Source organism: Zalophus californianus, chromosome 10 (genome assembly GCF_009762305.2).
Source record: "Zalophus californianus isolate mZalCal1 chromosome 10, mZalCal1.pri.v2, whole genome shotgun sequence".
NCBI classification, from domain to species: domain Eukaryota; kingdom Metazoa; phylum Chordata; class Mammalia; order Carnivora; family Otariidae; genus Zalophus; species Zalophus californianus.
In genome coordinates, this window is record NC_045604.1 from 43149438 (window position 1) to 43171605 (window position 22168).

The 22168-nt window shown below is 44.5% G+C and overlaps 1 long non-coding RNA gene across 1 annotated transcript; it reads left to right on the forward strand.

Moving 5' to 3' along the window:
- The first annotated feature begins 1355 nt into the window (after positions 1-1355).
- On the forward strand, positions 1356-20821 carry LOC113933423. Its single transcript, XR_003523339.2, has 3 exons — positions 1356-1657; positions 17708-17909; positions 20356-20821. It is a non-coding gene; the product is annotated as an uncharacterized LOC113933423 (long non-coding RNA).
- Positions 20822-22168: the final 1347 nt, after the last annotated feature.

The following is a 22168-nucleotide window of genomic DNA, read 5'->3' on the forward strand; positions in this document are numbered from 1 at the left end:
GGCTCCTGGGTGGCTTAATTTGTTAAGCTTCAGACTCTTCATTTTGGCTCAGGTCATGATCTCATGGGTCATGATCTCATGGGTTGTGAGATGGAGCCCCACATCATGGAGTCGGCTTGGGATTCTTTCCCTCTCCTTCCCCCTAAGCTCCTCCCTCCATTCATGTGCATTCTCTCTCCTTCTCAAATAAATAAATAAAATCTTTTTTAAAAAATCCGGAAATGACTTCTCATTTCACTCAAAGTAAAAGCCAAAGTCTTTATGATGGCTTATGAAGCCCTGCAGGATCAAGGCCTCTCCCGTACTCACTTCCCAGACCCTTTCTCATGCTCTTCTCCTGTCTGAGCTCTCTGCTCCAGCTCCACTAGCGTCCTTGCTGTTCCTTGAACATGCCACGCATCTTCCCGTCTTCTGCCTTTGCTCTAATGGTTTCCTCTACCTCGATCACTCTTCCTCAGATAGGAACTAACTTAACCACTTCCTTCAAGACTTTGAAATCTCTTTCTCCATGACATCTAGTCTGACTGCGACTGCAGCCTCCTCACAGGCACTCCCCAGCCCCTTTCCTCTGCTCCACTCTTTCTTCCTTCCAGGGTGTTTCACATTTCCTAACATTAAACATTTCATTATTTTATTATGTTACTATGTATTATCTATCTTCCCTTTGCTAGAATATAAAATCCATGAAAGCAGGAATGGCAAGTCTGTTTTGCTCTTTTATGTCTAATCGAGTGCTCAGAACAATGTTTGGCAGCAGATGTAGCTGCTTAATAAATGCATGGATGAATAAATAAATGGAGCAGCCAGGGGTTTGGCTTGCTCTGAACCAGAGTTGCTGCTGGGGAGCAACGTAGGGGCCAGGTCACCACCTCCATCGCCCTCCTGCCCTGGTCCCTCTGGATGCCACGGTCTGCAAGCCAATTGAATGAGTACCGAGCACAGCCAGGCAGAACTTGTCCTTGAGCCTCATGAATTATCAGAAGGCAAGAGGTGTCAGAAACATTCTTTCTAGGACTTCTGAGTTCAGCTCAAGCCAGAAATAGCACCCCAGCCATGTGCCTTCTAGCATTTCAGCACATTTGCTCCTCATCCCACTGGAAGAGCAGAGAAGCCTGGAGGGCAGAAAAAGAGAGACAACACCAGCCCTTTGCAGAGGGGCTCAAAAGTAGGGAAGATGAGGAGAACGCGTGACAATCTGCCCGCCCCTGGGCACCAGGCCGGGCCCAGCTGCATGCCGGGCTGTTCTGAAAGCCTATAACCCGAGTCACCTGTGTCCTTGCCCCTTTCCCTGGAATTCCTGACTGTTATTTACTTGGTGTTCTCCAGTTAGTCTCAGGGAACAGACGTCACATGGCCCATCTTCTAGCTGTTCCAGCATAACTAACAAAGTCAGGACTGACCCACGCAAGCATCGGGCTTACCGGTCTTACTTTCTAAGCAAAGCTGGTAGGTCTCAGGCTAGCGGGGTCCCCGCACTCCTCTCCTTCCCGAAGAACAAGGAAGCCTAAGGTGGAGGCCATTTTAACAGGGAAGCTCTGCGCAGACTGTCTCTCTGAAACTCTAATTGGTCTTGGAAAATGCTCCCTGACCTTGGATGCCTGAAGGATCATTGCCCAATCAGGAGATTGCAAGCCTATTGCCAGGCCCAAGAAAACAGGTAAGAGGTCAAAACTGAGGACTTTTCCAGCCCATGTTTAGGATCTCAACTCTTTCCTTTAGTTCTTTTTTTATTCTGCTGGAAACTGCCAACACAGCAACCAAGATTAGCTTCCATAGTCTCTCCACACTGACCCAGGTGGGACTGTGTCCACGCCTCCCCTGAGCCTTCCCCGCCTTGTCTCCGGGGCAGCAGGAGCAGTTCTTGAAGCTCTTTCTTCTCTTCTTCCGTTCCCTCCTCATTCCCAGTTAGTGGATGCCTAGTTCTTAACCAGTAAAAATGAGTGGGCTCCACTTCCATCAACTAAGAGTGAGCCAAGAACCCTCAAAGCACAGGAGCCTGAAATTCAGATCATCTCTCAAGTTTTCCAAAGTTCCCCTTGAACTTGGACCGAATGTTTACTGGTCCCCCTGCCCCCACCAGCCACCAGGGGCCCCAACCCCTCTGAGAAAGACACTACTGGGCACCAGACATAGTACGTATGACATCTTATTTATTCCATGTAACCCCCTTAAGATAAACACCATCATGCCCATTATATACATGAGAACACTGAGTTCAGTGTGGCGGAGTGGAGGTCATGCAACTCGGAAAAGGCCCCATCTGTTTTGACTGCCTTATGGGGTTTTCTAGCCAGCCTGGACAGATGTGTTCTCTGTGTTTAAAGGTGACAAGGACACTCACCTCTGGGTTTCTGAAATGTTATGGAAATAGGACTTCCAGATAGGGAGACCATGCATCCTGGTGTCCCCAGGAGAGTTCTGATATCCCTGTGTATTATTAACAGTGCTCTTTTTTCAAAATAATCTTTGTTTGGATAATAAGTGACATAGTCCTCCTATCCAAAGGAGCAAAGGAGTGGGAAAATGAAAAAAAAAAAAAATTTGCTCAAGAGGTCACCGAGCAGTGGGCATAGAAAGGCCTCAATAGGGCTTTGATGTTCTCAGGGTCTGCCGCACCTCAACTTCTCTTGCCGGCTTTGCCTCAGATGTTGCCTTCCATGCTGCTCATACTTCTCCTTGCACAATGCTGGAGCTATGACCTACAGGACAGGAGGAAATGAGATCAGCATGCTGGAGGGTTCTCAGTACCCCAGATGACCCTTCCTGTTGATCCCCACATTACTGAAAATAAACTAAGCCTCTGTGCAGGTGACCCATGTCTTTCCAACCGTAACAGATAAAGGACACACCTGTGGAGGAGAAGTCTGAGGGATCACCAAGGTTCTGAATGTCCTATAAGGAAGGAAAATAAGAATGTCTTTGACCAAAGCTTTTACTCCACACTGGGCCTTCGCCAGACACTCCCTTCTATCCCATAGTGAAATGACGCAATGGAATGAGCAGGCATTTAGCAGTCAAAGATCCAAATTGTATTCTAGCTTACCCCACTTATGAGGTGGGTGATCTTGGGTAAGTTTGTCAACCTCTCTGAGCTTTAGTTTTCTAATTCATCAGAAGAATGGGTATGAGAATGCCTACTTTGCAATGCAATTACAAAATTTCAGATGAGATTATGTGCAAAATGTCCGGCATGTAAGAGGCATTTATTTTATAATTTTTTTAAGATTTGATAGAGAGAGAGAAAGTATAAGCAGGGGGAGCGGCAGAGGGAGAGGAAGAAGCAGGTGCCCTGCTGAGCAGGGAACCTGATGTGGGGCTCGATCCCAGGAGCCCAGGATCAGGACCTGAGCTGAAGGCAGACGCTTAACTGACTGAGCTCCCCCGGCGTCCCTAAGAGGCATTTATTAACAGTGATGATGATGATGATGCTGCAGACGATGAGGATGATGATGACACTGAATGCAACACAGCAGTGCTTACCCCAGGGCATGGAGGGAATATTCCAAAGGCATAAACTCCAAAAGGAGTAACCAATAAATATTTGTCAAGCAGTCAGAACTTTTGAGAAGAAGGGGTTCAATTATTTAACCAATTCAAACCAAACTGAGGTTTATTTGACAACTAGTTGTGCCAAATAAGATAATGGATATTGAGGATTACAGGGATTTCTATAAATGAGTTCATGCTCTTCAGGTGCTCATAACCAAACGGAGGGTCCAGGTTAAAGGGGAACATGTGTCCCCACTTTGCCATGATCTCAGGCAGTTTTAAAACACTGTCAGAGCAGAGAGGATGAGACAGACCATTTTGCTTAGCAGGTGCAAGAACCTCACAGAAGAGGAGGCAAGGGACCTGATCCTTCATACCTAGGCAGGATTTCTAGGCATCTGACAGCATGTTTACATTCTAAACATTCAGTGTTTAGAATGTAAACTGGGAAAATTCAGTTCCATTCTCCCCTTGCAAAGAAGACAAGTTGTTTCTCAAAAAAGAGGATGAAGGAGACTCCCTCATTCTCCTCTTCCACTTTCTCATATGAAGTTAGTGGCCAAGTCTAAAACTGAATACACATTCTGAGAGCCACAGAGACCTGAGATTGAAACAGAGCTTTTGATGCAGAAATTAACCAAGACTTGGATACAAATACATGTCACATATAAAAAAAAAAAATGTTTCAACTTCATCGAGTTAACTATGAGACATTTAATGGAAAACAAGGCATTGAATCACAAAATAAATGCACAAAATATGACTTATCAGAGGTAAAAAGATAAAGAGTACTTGAGATATGTCACTGCTGAGAAATATTATCAATCAAGGTCACAGTCTGGAAACAGGGATTAACAAATTCATTCATTAGCCTTCTGCTTCTACTTCTATTCCCAAACCTTGTTTAAATTAGTAAATTAGAACTTCTTGGTTAAATAAACAGATAAGCAATTGGCTCTGGAATAGAAAATGAAACTGAGTCATAATTCAGTCCAATTGCTCTTCTTCTTTAGATATTAACTAGTAGACCATGAGGTGTTTCTATGTCTGCTACTGGCCTTCTTATCCATTTTTCCTCCTTTTGCCCTAAGTCCAAAGCCATAGTTGTCAAGGTGGGGAGACTGTTCCCCAGGAGACATTTGGCAATGTCTGGAGATGTTTTTGATTGTCACAATGGAACTGGGGGAGCAGAGTGCTACTGACATCTAAGAGATAGGGACCAGGTGTGCTGCTTAGCATCCTGCAATGCACAGGACAGCCCCGCAAAGCAAAAAATTATCCAGGCCGATGTCAATGGTGCTGAGATTGAGAAACTCTGGACCAAATCTGGGTAAGCCGAGAAAGGCCTTGCAAAGAAAAAACAAAAGATGGGATTCAGGAAATTCATAGCTTTCTTAATCATGATAATGTGAGGAGAATATTAATATAGGCAGGTACTTAAAACCAAAGCTCTTACAGCATTTTGAGAGAAGCAATAGGAAAAGGGCTGTTCCTAGTTTCCCACATCGGAGCCTCCACAGCTGCAGCTCGGGTCCTTCAGTGATTATATTTTATGAACTCCAAACTGAGTGATCAAGGATTTCTTTTCCTTTCTTTCCTTTTTCTTTTTTTTTAAGATTTTATTTATTTTTTTGACAGAGAGGCACAGCGAGAGAGGGAGCACAAGCAGGGGGAGTGGGAGAGGGAGAAGCAGGCTCTCCGCCGAGCAAGGAGCCCGATGTGGGGCTCGATCCCGGGACCCTGGGACCATGACCTGAGCCGAAGGCAGACGCTTATCGACTGAGCCACCCAGGCGCCCCAAGGATTTCTTTTTCTGATTAGTGAATTTGTTTATATGAAATTCTTAAGTAGCCTGTATCCATACATTTATAGCAGTTCCCTTTTATTAAAAAGAACTATACTATGGAAACGACTTCAATATCCATCAATGGAGGGCTGCTAAAATGCGTTATGGTACATATATTTATATCAGAGTATCTGTGTATCCAGTAAAAATAATAAAGAAAAACAAAAATGGCAATATGACATGCTGTAAGGGATTTGTGTTAAAATCCTACAACAAAAATTTTTAAAGTAGAAGAATCGATTTAAAAATAGGCAAATTACCAATTACTGAAGCTGAGTGGAGGTTATATGAGAGGTTAAATTTTCTATACACTGAGTTTTGGGTCACCTGGGTGGCTCAATCGGTTAAACATCGGACTCTTGGTTTCGGCTCAGGCCATGATCTCAGGGTCGTGAGATCCCTCCCCAAGCCGGGCTCTCCACTCAGCATGGAGTATCCTTGAGATTCTCTCTCTCTCTCTGCTTCCCTCCCCGCCCCGCACCCCCGGCTTTCTCTCTCTCTCTTTCTAAAATCAAATAAATAAATAAAATCTTAAATTTCTTTTTTTTTATACACCAAGTTTTAAATTTCTGTGATAGAAAGAGTCAAAAGTAATCATTGCAAAGCACTCTATGTTCTTAGATGGAAATATCTCGAAGATACAACATGAACGGAAAGAAGGGAGGGACAGTATGAGAGGGCACGCAGTGGGGAAACGTTCTTATTTTTACATATGTAAGTAGTTAAGAAATTATAGAATAATACCTAAGAAATTAATGAAAGTGGTTACCCGGGGGCATGGATAGCAGAGTCAGTAACTGGAAAGATGGGGAATCAGGGTGGGAGCAAGACTTTTCAATGTGTGCCTTTTTGGACTTCTGGATTTTTCAGCCACGTGGATGTATTCCATATTCAAAAGCTTAAAGAATGGGAAATGCAAGTTCATCAGATAAAAATCAATCTGTTCTAAGAAATGTAGGACATATCGTTGCCACACTTACATTCCAGCCTTGAAAAGAACTCCTGCTACTTTCACAAATATTATCTCATTTATCTTCACAAAAACCCTGAAAAATTTGAAATGGGAACAGTGGAGTGAGGAAGCAAGAATTATAGTTTGATATAGGCCAGGCACATCATGTGAAATGGGAATTAGTCTTGTTCTCCCTGGTTCTTAGAAGTAGAAAAGAACCAAAGTGTAACATTAGAGAGAGAGAGAGAGAGAGAGAGAGAGGAGAGAATATTAGACTCAACAGAAAGAATTATCTAAGGTCATGTGTCTAAGGAGGGCTCCAAATATATCACCTTCTCTGTGTAATCTCCACACAAAATCTTGGTGGAGCATGCAATTCAACAAAAGTTTGTTGAGCTTAGGCTGTGCTAGACCCAAAGGTAGACCGGAGTTGAAGATGAAAAAAACCACATTCTTGATACAACTATCTCTGTAAGGGAGCGAGAGTTACCTGGCAGTATCTTAAAGGTTTAAAATGCCCACATCCTAAAGCCCAGAAATTTCATTTTATGGTGTCCACATGTGCAAAAAAGGCATATGCATAGGATAAGCTTTGCATCACTGTTTTCAACAGCCTGAGTTGGATATGACCTATGTGTCAATTAATAGGGATTGGCTAAATAAACTATATAGTATTATATATCCATATTAGGAAATACCACAGAGCAATTTGGCAAAGGAAAATAAAAGACAATTTGGGAAAGCTACAGATAATAAAAGAATAGATTGCCAAGATACATGGTTGGGTTGAAAACAAAAGAAAAAGGAAGTTGAAGGTTGACCCATATCATAAGGTACAAATGAAATATTAAAAAAAAACCTCCATATTTTCCGTGGGTACACATGCATATAGGAAATGTATAAGGAAAGGTCTGAAGGAAAAACAAAGTGATCAGTGTTCACTTCTAGGGATTGGGGAGAGGGATGGTGAAGCGATGGGGCTGTCAAAGGTACCTTTAGCCTTCTCTGTAGTATTTTTAACTTTGACAAAGCAAGTGAATTTATGGATCAGTTGTTTAGTGAAAATAGCTGTTTTCATACTTAAAAGCAGAGAAGAGGAAAAGGCAGCATCCTTGCTCAGCAGGCTCACAATCTTTTAAATGATGCATTAAAATATAATTCAATATGATCTGTGCAGCAATCAAATAACAATAGCTAACAATTTGTTGAGTTATTATGTGCCATGGGCTATCTATTAAATCATTTCATCCTGACCACAGCCCTAAAAGTAGGAACAATTATTACCCCTACTTTGCACGTATGATAACTGAGGCGCTGAGTGACTTGATCAAGCCCATAATACCAGTGAATACACAACAGGGATTTGAACACATATGCTTCTGACTCCAGAATCCAGACTCTTAACCGGCATGCGATCTATGGCAGGACAGCGGGAAATGTTTGTGAACTTGAACGGGGGCCCTTGAGGGGGGGCTCACCCGTTATGGCAGACAGGGCTAGCCACATACACAATATTCATTTCCCCTTTCTTTTTCACTAAGAGAACCCTGACTTGGTGCTAGGTGTCCGAATTCATTTAAAACTCTCCCAGGCCCCTCTGCACATAGGGGCAGCCAGGTGCTGGCCGGTGAGATGCAAGCCGAGCCTGTTTGCAGGAGAGCCTGTTAAAGCAGCCAGGGTCGCTCATAAGGGCCACATTGGCCTTTTGCCCTTCACCTCTGCTCCTTTTTCTTGCTTAGAATGCAGAAATAATCCTGGAGAGGCAAAAACTGTCTAAAAGGAGTTTGCTACATTATTTACATCCTGGAGCTGTTGCAGAGCCCAGGCACCTACCTCTGACTTCTTGTTGTGTGAGAAACATAAACCTCTTTTAGGTTAAGCTTGCAGTCAGGTTCCATGCTGACGAATGCAGTCTAAAGCACACATGGGGGTCTAGAGAGGCTCATTTGGGGGAAAGAACAAGATGCCTGAAAGGTCTCAGCCTCACCTGGCTTTGGAAATGTAAGAGATTGGCTGGTCGCTCCAAGTTCCCTGGGGACCACCGGGCCCAGGGCACGTGCCAGGAACAGCCGGCCATCAGACAGAGCGTCCGTCCCCAAAGACACAGGGAAATGTGGAATGGAGCCAGGGGCTCCACGGGGCCTCAAATCCCCCTCAGCAAAAAGCACACAGGGCAGAAGGACAGTCCACTAGAGGAGAGCACCTGCAACTTGACTCCAGTGTTGAGAGCTATAGATCCCAGTCTACTTATAGCACCAGCAAGTTGTGCAGGGGGGAAGGGCAGGGCTCTGGCAGCTGCTTGTTTTGAACCTGCCTGGGCAGCTCCCGGAACATTTGTTTCAAAACCAGGCAAGGGTTGGAGGGGGGGGACCTTTCGGGGGGGTGAGGGGAGAGAGGAAGGAGCTTGGGGAAAAGAAGAGAGGCACACACCCTGGAAACGGAGTAGTGAGGGCTGACTGTCTGAGGATTCTATTCCCCAAGGCAGTGCCCTGAGCCTGACCACCCCCAAGGGCCCGGCTTGTCCGAGTCTCAGCTCCAGCAGAGTTAGAGGCTGTCTGAAAGTCCAAGGGGGACAGAAAAAGAGCTGAAGAAGAGATAGGACTGTCAGTCACTGACTCTAAAGTGGGAGGAGCATTTTGAGAAAGAGTCAAGTGGGTGGAGCTCCTTAGAGAGGCCAGGGAGGATGGGGACATGAGGCAGATGGCCAGGGAGTGTAGGCAGCTGGGATTGACCATCCTTTCCTAACGTCTGTCAGTGAAGGAACAAAAGGGCAGTGGCTTAACAACACGGTGCAAGGGAGGAAGGGAGGCCTGTCTAGGCAAAGGAAGTAGCTGGTTGGACTGCAGGGGCCAATCGAGCGGGGATGTTAGATTGGGGCAGGCTGTAGCCATGACCCTCTGCCACTCACCTCCCAGGGTGCCTGTTCTCCCTTTTGGCCGTTAGGGTCCTTCAATCTTTTTGGCTTTTAGGATCTCCCAGAGAATTTGAACTTCAACTAGAAAATCTTAAAACTCAAAACATTTGTCATGTCCAAAGACACAAAGTTATCATGGTAGATGCTGAGTAAAGGAGGGTAGTGTGATCCTTTAAGTGACTTTTATTGAAATGACATTTTATTTAAATGGTCATTCAAAGGACTCTACATAGAGCCAGCACTGGATAGAAACCTGAGAGTATTTTCCAATGACTAAAAAGAGGTCAGAAGCCTAGAACTTGAAAGTTAGAAAGGAATCTGGATCACCTAATCCAAAACCCCCTTAATTTACCAGTGAGAAGAAATGAAGGTCAGAAAAAGGAAGTGAGTCACGCAGCTGGTTTGGGGATCATGAAAGCAAATACACAGCACATATAGCAGGAACTTTGTACTTGTACATCCATTAATTCCTGTAAGTTTTGCATCAGCCCTAGACATAGATATTCTGACAGGCAAAGTAATTCGGCTGAGGTCACACAGAGACAGTCAAGAGAAGAACTGGGATTTGAACACACATAATCTTGCTCCAGAGACTCTGTGCTCTTGACCACTTCTCCCTTGCGTCCCTCAGCAACCTTTACTCCACTCTCCCAAGCTACCTCCACGGTGCCCCACCCCTCTACTTCCCTCCCATTCCCTCACCCCACCCCTTCCTTTCAATGTCCACAGAAGTCCTCACCTTGCTCCCAGCCTCTAAAGGAGGCAGGGTAGGAAGATGGTTTTCTCCAGTGTGAAAACGATGGTAAAGGGAGAATAAAAAGGACCTACCCGGCCACCATGGAGGCCAGAAAGGGGCTGAGGCACAAGCCAAAGAGGATCAGGGCCTACAGCCCCTCCTGGGTCTGAGGGGTGAACTGGCCTTCCTTTGGAGCTCTTGTAGCGTAGAGCATGGAGACTTGGTGAGGTGGGGAAGATGAGCCCCAGGAGGTGGTATGAAAAATTCTGATCATATGCATTTTTTAACATCCCATCCCCATCAATACAAAAGCTGATCTAGAATGAACCAGACTCATGTTGTTGCCTTTTCCCATATCTCCTAGGATCCAGGGAAATACAGCCATGATACAGAGGCCAGAGCACTGGGGATGGAGTTAGGAAACTAGGGTTCAAATTCTGCCTCTGCCTCTTTTTTTTTTTTTTTTAAAGATTTTATTTGACAGAGAGAGACACAGCGAGAGAGGGAACACAAGCAGGGGGAGCGGGAGAGGGAGAAGCAGGCTTCCCGCTGAGCAGGGAGCCCGATGCGGGGCTCGATCCCAGGACCCTGGGATCATGACCTGAGCCGTAGGCAGACGCTTAACAACTGGGCCACCCAGGCGCCCCCTGCCTCTGCCTCTTAACTAGCTGTGTGGCCTTAAGCAAATCACATTACTTCCTGGAATCTCAGCTTCTTGATCTATTATGTAAGAATAACCTACCTCTCCCATAGCAGTGAGAATCAGATGGAAACTAGCTGCAACCAAGTGCTTGCCCAGCTCAAGCTTGGCAAGTAGCCTTTGCAGACTGCCAAATCAGGAACATGGGAGCAATGGCAAGACTCTCAGATGGAGGATCTTAGGGGTAGAATCTGGTAGAAAGAGAGCCTTGGGCTATTTGATTTAAAGCTAGATTTGTAGAGCAAATACAGGGCTGTTTTTTTTTTCTTTAGTTTTGTTTTACTTTGAATTCAAAATTCTGTTTTGTCATAACATAAGCTTCCCTATTAAGAAATGAATGTTAAATGTTTTTATTATAAAGTAATATATTTTCACGATTCAACACTTAGAAAATCTAGGAAAATCAACTTTTGTTCCACCATTTAATTTTCACATCTAACATATTTTTTTCCAAGTTTATCAAAGCATGCCTTTCTTTGTGTTGACTTTGGTAAGATGTTGATAAAAACTATCTAATTGGGTTTTATTTGCTCATAGGAGAAAATTGTAAATACAAATGGAGAGAGAGAGGAAAGAGAGACAGAGACAGGGAGAGAGAGGGAAGGAGGAAAATGGAGAAGAAAGGGTAGATTTATTTTAAGGAAATGGCTCACACTATTATGCAGGCTTAGCGAGTCTAAAACCTGATGGCGTAGGCCTGCAGGTTGGAGATTCAGGCAGAGTCGCAATTTGAGTCAAAGCAGAATTACTTCTTGCTCAGAGAAAGCCAGGCTTTGTTCCATTAAAAGCCATCATCTGATTGGATGAGGGTAAACTTTACTCAAAGTCCACCAATTTAAATGTTAACTTCATCCAAAAATACCTTCACAGAAACATCCAGAATAAGGTTGACCAGCTATCTGGGCACCATGGCTCAGCCGAGTTGATACATAAAACTAACAGTTTGTAAAAGCTTTTTATAAATAAAAGCTAAAAGGATCAAATGAACCTCTATAAATTGTTTCTCATACCATAATGGTATTTGTGCAAAGCTTTGTGGAAACCATGTCAGGTTTTCAACCTTGAGCATGGTCAGCTTAACTCCAAGAGTTTTCTAGTAGGTGGTGGTGGTGTGAGAGGAATGGGTTTACTCTCTGGAGTTAGCAAGCACACTGCTTTTTTAGGTTGTAAGATGGGCATGGGAGCAAGTAGATCTGATGGAAATTGAGGTGGGGGGTGGTTAAATCACATGACTTCCCTTGGTGGGGTCACTTGGCTTGAAGGGACCCAGCAGGACAATGGAATCCTGACAGTGTCTCTTTTTTTTTTTTTTGTTTGACATCATCATTAGGAAAGTACAAATTTTTTTTTATTGTTATGTTAATCACCATATATTACATCATTAGTTTTTGGTGCAGTGTTCCATGATTCATTGTTTGTTCATAACACCCAGTGCTCCATGCAGAACGTGCCCTCCTCAATACCCATCACCAGGCTAACCCATCCCCCTACCCCCCTCCCCTCTAGAACCCTCAGTTTGTTTTTCAGAGTCCATCATCTCTCATGGTTCGTCTCCCCCTCTGACATACTCCCCTTTTCTTCCTCTCCTGTTATCTTCTTCTTTTTCTTTTTTCTTAAAATATGTTGCGTTATTTGTTTCAGAAGTACAGAACTGTGATTCAACAGTCTTGCACAATTCACAGCGCTCACCGTAGCACATACCCTCCCCAATGTCTATCACCCAGCCACCCCATCCCTCCCACCCCCAACCACTCCAGTAACACTCAGTTTGTTTCCTGAGATTAAGAATTCCTCATATCAGTGAGGTCATGTGATACATGTCTTTCTCTGATTGACTTATTTCACTCAGCATAACACCCTCCAGTTCTATCCACGTCGTTGCAAATGGCAAGATCTCATTCCTTTTGATGGCTGCATAATATTCCATTGTGTATATATACCACTTCTTCTTTAGCCATTCATCTGTCGATGGGCATCTTGGCTCTTTCCACAGTTTGGCTATGGTGGACATTGCCGCTATAAACATTGGGGTACATGTACCCCTTCGGGTCCCTACATTTGTGTCTTTGTGGTAAAGACCCAGTAGTGCAATTGCTGGATCGAACGGTAGCTCTAATTTCAACTGTTTGAGGAACCTCCATACTGTTTTCCAGAGGGGTTGCACCAGCTTGCATTCCCACCAACAGTGTAGGAGGGTTCCCCTTTCTCCACATCCCCGCCAACATCTGTCGTCTCTTAAGAAGAAAATGAAATGTCCCTGTCTGTTTCTCTAGATCAAGGCATTTGTTCTCCAGAAAGTCTGCAGGTCCAACCCTGCTGCTCTGACAAAGCTCCATACCCTCAGGAGAGGGCTTGAGGCAGCCACAAGGCAACAATGGAGAAAGGAAATTAAAACTCTGGCAACAGGGAGAAAGACTTCAGGCCAAGGAGAGGATGGGAATTGGAGCCATGAGCTCTACTATTTCTATCTTTTCAGAGATTACCAGTCTGGCTGGCAGGTGTCTCTATCAAGAGAAATTTACAGAGCATGAGAGCCAGTAGGTCATATGGGTCTGAGGAAGGCACGGCCCCACCCCTGCCCCACCTCCTAACACATCCCCAGCAACCTCCGTCATCAGCAACCTTAGTCATCCCCAGCCTAAGATAGAGATGTCCTGGAGCCTTAGCAGGAAAGGTCAGTTGATTTAAATAGCTATGGCATCCACAGCAACTTTCCTGGCCTAAGAAAGGAAACCCAATCCATGGGAGATGATGTGCCCATGGCTCTACCTATGGTGCGGGTGGACAGAGGGCGGGCCTGACAAGCAATCGTTAGACATTTGCTGTGTTCCCTACTAGTGTGCTTTGGCACGTCCACATGGTGGCCTGACTTAATCCTGAGGGCTGTACATCATTACAATCATGTTATAGGTGATGAAAAATCTCAGCAAGATTAAGTGACTTGCCCAAAGATAATAGGATTAGACACCTCTCCTTCACTAAGTGTTGTAGACTCAGTGCCATGACGCTAAAAAGTACAGACTATTTTTCTCGAAAGATCACAAATGCATGATTTTTTTAAAACCCCAAACTGTGGGGAAAAACAACCAAAAGCAATTCTTTCCTACCCCTGTCTCAAGTTAAGTCACTACCATTAGTACTTGTAAGTTTTTCCAGGAATAGTTTATAAATATAAACGTATAAATTTGTGTGTCTGTGAGTGTGTCTGTTACATGCACACACACACACAAATGGTAGAATACAGTATGCTATTTTGCACCTTGCTTTTTCACTTAACAATATAGCTCCTATTTCCCTATCCGTACAAATAGACCTCCTTCATTCTTGTTAACAACTGCATAATATATATGGGTGGGCCATATTTTTCTAACCAATTGGTTCCAATAGTTTGCTAATATAAACAATGGGGCAATGATCCTTCCTGTACATGTCTTTAGGCACATATGGAAGCATGTACATTCCTAGAAAGAGAATGCTGGGTGTCCAAAGGATATGTGCATTAGAAATAATGATTTAAACTGCCAAACTGCCCTCTCAAAAGGATGTCCTAATTCATACTTCCACTAGCAATGTCTACAAGACTGCCAGTGATTCCCCCAACCTGCCAGAAAGGTCCAGAATCTCTTTCTATGCTATATCTGACAGAACCAGTGCCCAGACCCAAGACTTCTGGTTTTAAGTCTAGTGTTTATTTTTACTTTTATGCAAAAGTTGACTTCCACATAGACATGGTCTAAAAGAGGTGGGAGAAAGTCAGAATTTAGATGAAATAGAAGGGATATTGTCTCTACCTAGCTTAGCTCCTAGGAGTAAAGAAAGCAATCCAAACTTGTGAACAAATCACTAAACAACCTAGGCTCCAATGACCAGCTTTATTTCTGAGCCTCATAGCCCAGAGCAGACATAGAGTTACTTGAAAACATTACCTTGTCTCTGCTGGGTCTCCTGGGCTTATCTGGGGGCAATGTTTCACCATGTGGACCCAGGAAGCTTTGCCTTCCTTCCCCGGTCTCTGAGGATGATGGCCATTCTACTCATGTTGATTCTACTGGTTTGTGTGATGAAGGTGCCCACAGCATTTCCTTGATTCATATCATAAAAATGGGACATTTCTATGAAGACATCTTAAATAATTCTTAAAAGATTTTACTTGGGATGCAATTATAGGAAAGTGAGCATCTTTAGAAATACCATGACCAATATGTAGTAGCAGGAAAAACTCTGCTTAGCACTCTATGGATGTTGTATCGTTAATCCTAACAATAACCTTTTAATGCTCTGTTAATCCCATTCTACTGATGAGAAAAATAAGGCACAGAGAGAGAGAGTAAATCACAATATCACAAAATAGTTAAATAATGGGACCGACAATTAATCTTCCATCAAATTCCACATCCCCAAATCTTTCTAGTACATCATATTGAAGTATAATTGAATAACACTTATTATTGCAAGGAATACAGATAATGAATGCACAAATAGATTAGCTTGGTAGATTGGTACAATAGATTGGTAATGTTATGCTGACTATGATACTTATGATGAAAGAAACCCTAAGACTGACATGATGGAATAAACAGAGGACAGAGTGAGGCTTTAGAGAGTGCAGTCAGTGAAGCCTTCTCTGGAAAGGTGGCAGTGAGCTGAGACCCGGAGGATCAGACAGCTCTGCTTGGAAATGGGGAAGATGCTTTTCTGACTGAGGAAATAACACACTCAACGATCACCATCTTGGTGTGTTCACAGACCAGAGAGTGGAACAGTAGGACTGAACACAGGGAGGAAGGGCACTCTGGCCTGAAATGAAATCAGAAGAGCAGAAAGAGCGCGGATCAATGCAGAGCCTAACAGACAGCAGAATGGAGCTCACATTTCATTGCAACAGCAATGGGAAACCATTTGAAAAGTTTTAGAAGAGATAGGACATCATCTGATTTAGGTTTTTGAAAGATTACTCTGGTTGCTGTTGGGAAATAAATTACTTGGAGCTCAGAGTTGAAGGAGAGAGGCCATTTGCGAGGCTAAAGTTGAAGGACAAGTAAGAGATGTAATGATTCGGGCTGGGAATGTGATGGTGGAGGGAGGTGAATAATAATGGAAGGATTCGAAATATATTTGTAAATAAAAAGTACAGATTTGCTGAGGGATAAGACTGGAAGAGAGCATGTCATGAGTGAAAAGGAAGAATAAAAATTAATGACTAGGTTTGGGGCAAGAATGGATGGTGCCAGAGAGATGGGGAGGAAGAGTCTTGGAAAGGGTGCTTTGAAATAAAGAGCTTCATACTGGTCATTTATAAGTTTTAGGTTCCTAGTAGCCAGCCAACTGAGTTATCAAGTATGGAGTTGGATACAGAAGTCTAGAGCCCAGAGGAGAGAAAAATTGGGGCACAGAGGCTGAGGGTTACCTGGGCGGAGATGTACGTTTCAAAAGTCTAGGACAGAGCCCTAGAAACTCTCTAAAACGCAGAGGTTGAAGCCAGTCAAGGCGGGGAGGAGCCAGTGAGGGAGACAGAAAAGGAAAGGATGTGAGACGTGGGAGATAAGGAGGGGCCAAGAACACACAGAGGTATCTGCAAATCCAGAGTTCTGGATTCATACATCCAATTGGCCCAGAAGGAAAGCATTGTCCTGAAGGTTTTGGTCAAGGCAATGAGCTGGAGGGCCGATGCAGAGAATAAGTTAGGACTAGTATCAGAGAGCCCAGTGGAAGGGTCAGACGTGGAGAAAGGGGGGAATGAATGGGTCCACACTAGGGGATGTGCGGAGAGTGCGGACATGAGAGACTTTGTGATAAAGGCTAAGGTTTGAAATTCCAGCTGGTTTGAGAAAAATAGAGATGTGGGCTTGATGGAATTAGTGTAGGATAATCAGTTCAAAATAGGGTCCAGAATCATCAATGCCTGTGGAAGCAGACTAGGCTTTGTAGCGACAAACCCCCTTGTGCAGCTTGAGGTATTGTAAGCTTGACTTTACGAGAATGGACAATTAATCTTGCTGAATTCAAGTAAACTGATGCCAGGTAGAGAGTGAACTCAGGTCCCTGGAGACCCAAGTCATGGCTTTGCTCAGCCCTCTAAAGCCAATAGGTATTTCCTGAGGTCGATTTGGGATGGTTCTTACAAATATATACTCCTCTCCCTCCTCTGGAGATTACTATGTAGTTAGCTTTAGGGTGAGGTCCCTGACTCTGTAAGTTTACAATTTGTCCCCATTACCGCAGTTGTGAGAAGACAATAGTGCTAGGAGCACAGAACCCTTTGGTTAGTTTGGAATTTTAGAAGACCATCTTGTATATGGTTGCAAAATTTGAGGAAAAGGTGGCACAGAAGTGAAAAGTTAGTTATAGCTTAGACTAATGTCTCCCTGCCGATTAAAAACAAACAGCATGCAAGTAAGTCCTTTGCCTTTTTGGAAGAGCAACGTTTATATGGTCAAAGACTACACCCACTGTAAAGTAATTTGCCACTTCCACATCTAGAAAGCATCCTCTGAGGGACCTCGGGGACATCACACTTACTTTCCATGTTCCTTTCTTCACTGAACTTCCTTTCCACCTGCCTTTTAGGGATATCCTAAGAATGCAAGAGGTTGCCTGCTAGTAGGACCACCTCCTAATATCTAGATGTGAGGAACCAAGTTAACTGTGAGAATCATAGTGGAAAATGCACGCTGCTGGTTTTCCTTCTTCATGCATGGGGTCATTTTAGCCCCTGGTTGCAGTTGCTGAAGAACACAACAGGGGTGCCTGGGTGGCTCAGTCGTTAAGCGTCTATCTTCTGCTCAGGTCACGATCCCAGGGTCTTGGGATCGAGTCCTGCATCGGGCTCCCTGCTCAGTGGGAAGCCTGCTTCTCCCTCTCCCATTCCTCCTGCTTGTGTTCCCTCTCTTGCTGTCTCTGTCAAATAAATAAATAAAAATCTTTTAAAAAAATAAAAATAAAATTCTATGAAGAACACAACTGAGTCGTCATTGTTACACTTCAGTCTTTTCAGACCACACAAGACAGCTAAGTGGATATGACATATTCCCTTCAGGATCTTTCTCTGTCCCCTCCTCTCTCCATCCCAGTGCCAGGTTGCTTCCCAGTCAGTGTTAAAATAAAGATATACATTGGGAGATTGCACTTTGTAAGGGAGAAGAAGAAAGCGTCAGGAAGGCAAACACCTTATCGGCTTCAGAAATGCTCTCTCCTGGGAGACATGAAGACAAAGGAGCAGGCACCGAGAACACCAGCTCTCAAACAAAACTGTGGCCATGTCACAAAAAAAAGGTAAGACGAAAAGTAAGGGACCTGTGACTCTTGTATCTCTTGTCTAAGAAATGTACCTTGATGCCACACTGCACAAGTTTCAGAGAACTTTCAACTGACTCTGTCCTCACAGCCACGGGCCAGTTCTCACTGCCACGTTCAAGATGAGCAAACACACTGAGCCCTGGCAAACTGTGGAATTAGGTTGCTTGGGGTCAGGTCCTGACTCTGCTTCTTACTAGTGTGCGGCCCTTGGCCAGTCACTTCATCTTTCAGTACCTCAGCCTTCTTCTCTGTAAAATGGGAGTAATAAGAGTAAGGCCGCTACAGATGGCTGTTGTACAGTGAAATGAGTCAATAGCACCTGACATGCAGTAATTACCCATGTAGGGTAAAATCTTTATCTTCATCTTTATCTTTACAGATAAAGTCTTTCCTGGTACAGCATTTTTTTTTTTTTAAGATTTTTATTTATTTATTTGTCAGAGAGACAGGGAACACAAGCAGCGGGAGTGGGAAAGGGAGAAGCAGGCTTCCCGCCGAGCAGGGAGCCCGACACGGGGCTCGATCCCAGGACCCGGGGATCATGACCTGAACCGAAGGCAGCCCCTTAACCGACTGAGCCACCCAGGCATCCCTGATAGATTTTTGTAGAGTTTATAATTTTTTAAAGCAGATGCTCAAAAGGTAGAAGAGGAAGAAAGATGAGCAGCTCAGATCCATAAGAACTCATCTACTCGTTCGAAAACATTGATTGGGTATTTTCCCAGATACTGGATAGACTTCAGGTGCCAAAGATAGGGTAGAGAGCTCTGAATTAATTCAAAATGATGTTTTGTGGGTGTAAATTCAGAACCCTTTACCCTAACTTTGGCACCTGCTCTTCCTGTCTATCCAAGTTCCTGGGAGTGGGCTATCACCTTCTGAAATACAACAAAGGAGGAATGCGTCAGGTCTCCAGCTCCCTTTGGAGCTTCCCCACTCGCCAGCAAGCATGGCACGGTGATGGAGGCTCAGGAATGGAGACAAGGTCACCCCTGTGTGTATTCCCACAAGAACAATCGGTGCTCCGCTGTGCCAGGGGCTGCGGCCTCCAACGGAGACACCAGTGGGCCCCGGGGTGACGCCTGCAGGCAGCTGGCCCTCAGCGAGATCCTCCGCAGATTGCAAACCCAGGGAGGCCTCTGACACAGCTAAAATGAGGCGGGGAGAACTTCACAGGTAGCATACGCTGTCACTGGAGACCAAGAACATATGAACAGGCGGTCAAAATTAAACGGCCTCCCTCTGTCTCCACCCTCCCATCCCTTTGTCCTCTCTCTCTTCTCTTTCTCCCTTCTTGCTCTTTCCTCATTCTCTCTCCATTTCTTTGTTCTTCTCCTCCCCTTCTGTTGTGACCCCTAAGTTGGCTCAGCGTCACTGTTCCAGATCTTACATAATGTGGCTTATGAAAGCAAAATAACCCTGCCGCCTGCCGCCTGCCGTGCCAGGCTGGGCGAGACCCAGAACGAACAGAAACACCTGGTGCTCTCGGACTTTCTGGGACGGTTCGCAAGGCGGGGCAGCGGCCCCGGGATCACGGGCCCTGAGGGCACCGGACCCCTGAGCCTCTCCCAAGGTGCACTGCGCCAGGTGTTGGCGTTTCCCGATCTGCTAAAAGGCAAAGAACAGGCCAGAGACAAGGGCGGGTGGCGGCGGAGTGGGTGTTGGTAAGGGGAGACCCTGGTTGACTCACAGGAGGGGGACAAGGGTCTTCCATCCTTCTCACCCTCGGTGACTGCCTAGTCCGCATCTCTCCTTAAAAACTGCATGATCCACATCAGTTTAGTGGGCCCTGGAAGTGTTTCTTGCCTTTTCAATGGTTGTGTAGACAAAAGGGCAGGGCCAGACCGGTATTTTGAAGTGTCCTGAAATGGCTTATGATAACCTTGTCCTCTGGGGGATGTCCCTGGCTTCCCACATCCTGATTATTCGAGCGGAAATATTAATTGGGCCCCTTTAGGTTCCCTCCAGGGAACCCTGTGGCAAGAATAAAGAAGTCTTTTGGGGTTTCTGAGTTTATATTCTTTCCGCTGAGGATTTGTTTTTCTTCCATAAGTATCAGAAGAAGGGTTGGTTCATGAAGTTTTTTGTTTTGTTTTATTTTGGCTTTGGGATTAGAGAAAGGTTAGCCTAGGATAAGGAGGGAATCAATCACATTGTGTGTATATGTCTTCTCCCAACCCTTTAATCCAGGTGAAATGTCATTACAATGACTCTCAAGTGCATCTCTGATGGGCAGCTGTGTCACAGAGAAGCATGCAGGCACGGGCTTGCGGTGGGTCTAATGTGAAGGCAGTTGTTACAAGTGGTTTGGGAAGGCCAAAGAAATGTCCAGGATAGCCATATACTTGATATGCATAAACACACTCTTTGGGGCTTTTTTGGTCCCTGTAGCCATTTGTCTCTTTGTTCCTGCCTGCTCCAGGTTCCCTGAATGGCTCCCAGAGGACCCTCCTGCTCTTTGAGATGGAGAAAGGGAGAGAAGTAGTCAACATTATCCCTCACAGCCAATGAAGTGCCAACAATGTACTGGAAATCCTTGATCCCACTCTTTGACAAACAAAAGGGCGTAATGAAGAACAAGACTCAGAGGAAAGAAACCGGAAAGCTTAAATAAAAGACTTTCTCCCTAGGATAAAAGTTGACTCTTTACTACTGCCTCAGAGCCAAAGTTGACAAGGGAGGGTGGGAGCAAGAGTCCATTGTGGTGAATTTTAAAATTTACCCACAAATTCTTTGATACACATCTCCTCAAGAGGTGGAGCTTTTCCTTCCTCTAAGTGTGGACTGAATTTAGTGACTCCCTTCTAGCATATAGAGTATGGCAAAAAGTGATGGGCTAGCACTTCTAAGATTAGGTTATAAAAGGCGCCTGGGTGGCTCGGTTGGTTGAGCGACTGCCTTCGGCTCAGGTCATGATCCTGGAGTCCCGGGATCGAGTCCCGCATCGGGCTCCCTGCTCGGCGGGGAGTCTGCTTCTCCCTCTGACCCTCTTCCATCTCGTGCTCTCTGTCTCTCATTCTCTCTCTGTCAAATAAATAAATAAATAAAATCTTTAAAAAAAAAAAAAGATTAGGTTATAAAAAGACTGTGGCTTCCATATACTTCTTTTCTCTCTCTTTCTCTCTCCCTCTCTGATTTGCTTTCTTGATTCATTCACTCTGGGGCAAGACATGTCCTGAGCAGCGCTATGAAGAAGTTCACGTGGCAAGGAACTGAACCCTCCTGCCAACAGTCATGTGAAACGTGATCTGCAGTTCTAATCAAATCTTCATGGGTTGCAGTCCTGCCAGTTTAACTGCAACGTCCAAAGAAACTCTGAGGCAGAACCATCCAGCTAAGTCACTCCCAGATTCCTGGCCCTAGGAAACTATATGAAATCACAAATATTTGCTGTTTCAAGGAACCACATTTTGGGGTAATTTGTTATGCAATCCCAGATAACACACTTAGGGTGCTTTCAAATGATAGGCATCCCTCAGGGATGGAGAGCACTGGGCCGAGCCACCTAGGGAAGATTCCTACCCAGCTTTAGGATGCCTCTACATGAAGCTGGAGTCCTTGAACAGAGAAATGATTCTCTCTAACCTGGAAGAAATGACTTAGGGTTAAATATTCCTATTAGTACTCATACTAAAATGTCACCTCATAATTTTCTCCCCAAAGAAACGCTGTATTAAGATATGGCTTGGTCATTTCTTTCAGACTTCTCTAACATATCTGACTTTCTGAGTTCAGCTGAGAACGTTGATGGCAACTAAGTAATCATAAACTGGAAGATCACTCCCATCCTCCAAGAAAGCAAATTTAAGACTGAACTGCTTTATTTCAGTTTTGGAGATGATAGTTCATAGCACAGAATTCTAAATCTGGAAGGAATCTCATCCCTTCCTGAGGAGAAGAAAATAACCTGGAAGACTCAGCTGCTACTAGGATATAGCAATTGGGGCGATCACCCCAAAAGGCTCTGCATTTTGGAAGAGGGAGAAGACATTTCTGGACCAGGTACTTTGGGATTAACTGCAGCAGTGGGGCAACTCATACACAAGCCATTAGCACCTAAGAGTGATGCTTGTGAATAAACTGCCCCCTACCCTGCCCCAGGCTTTTATCCACTTCCCCTAGCCGGTGATATTGGTAGTGACTTTTCTCTAATTATCTAATTCAATAAACATTTACTGAAGGCTTACTTGGCTAAGTACCTATAGTGGGCTAGGTCATAATATAGTTATATAAAA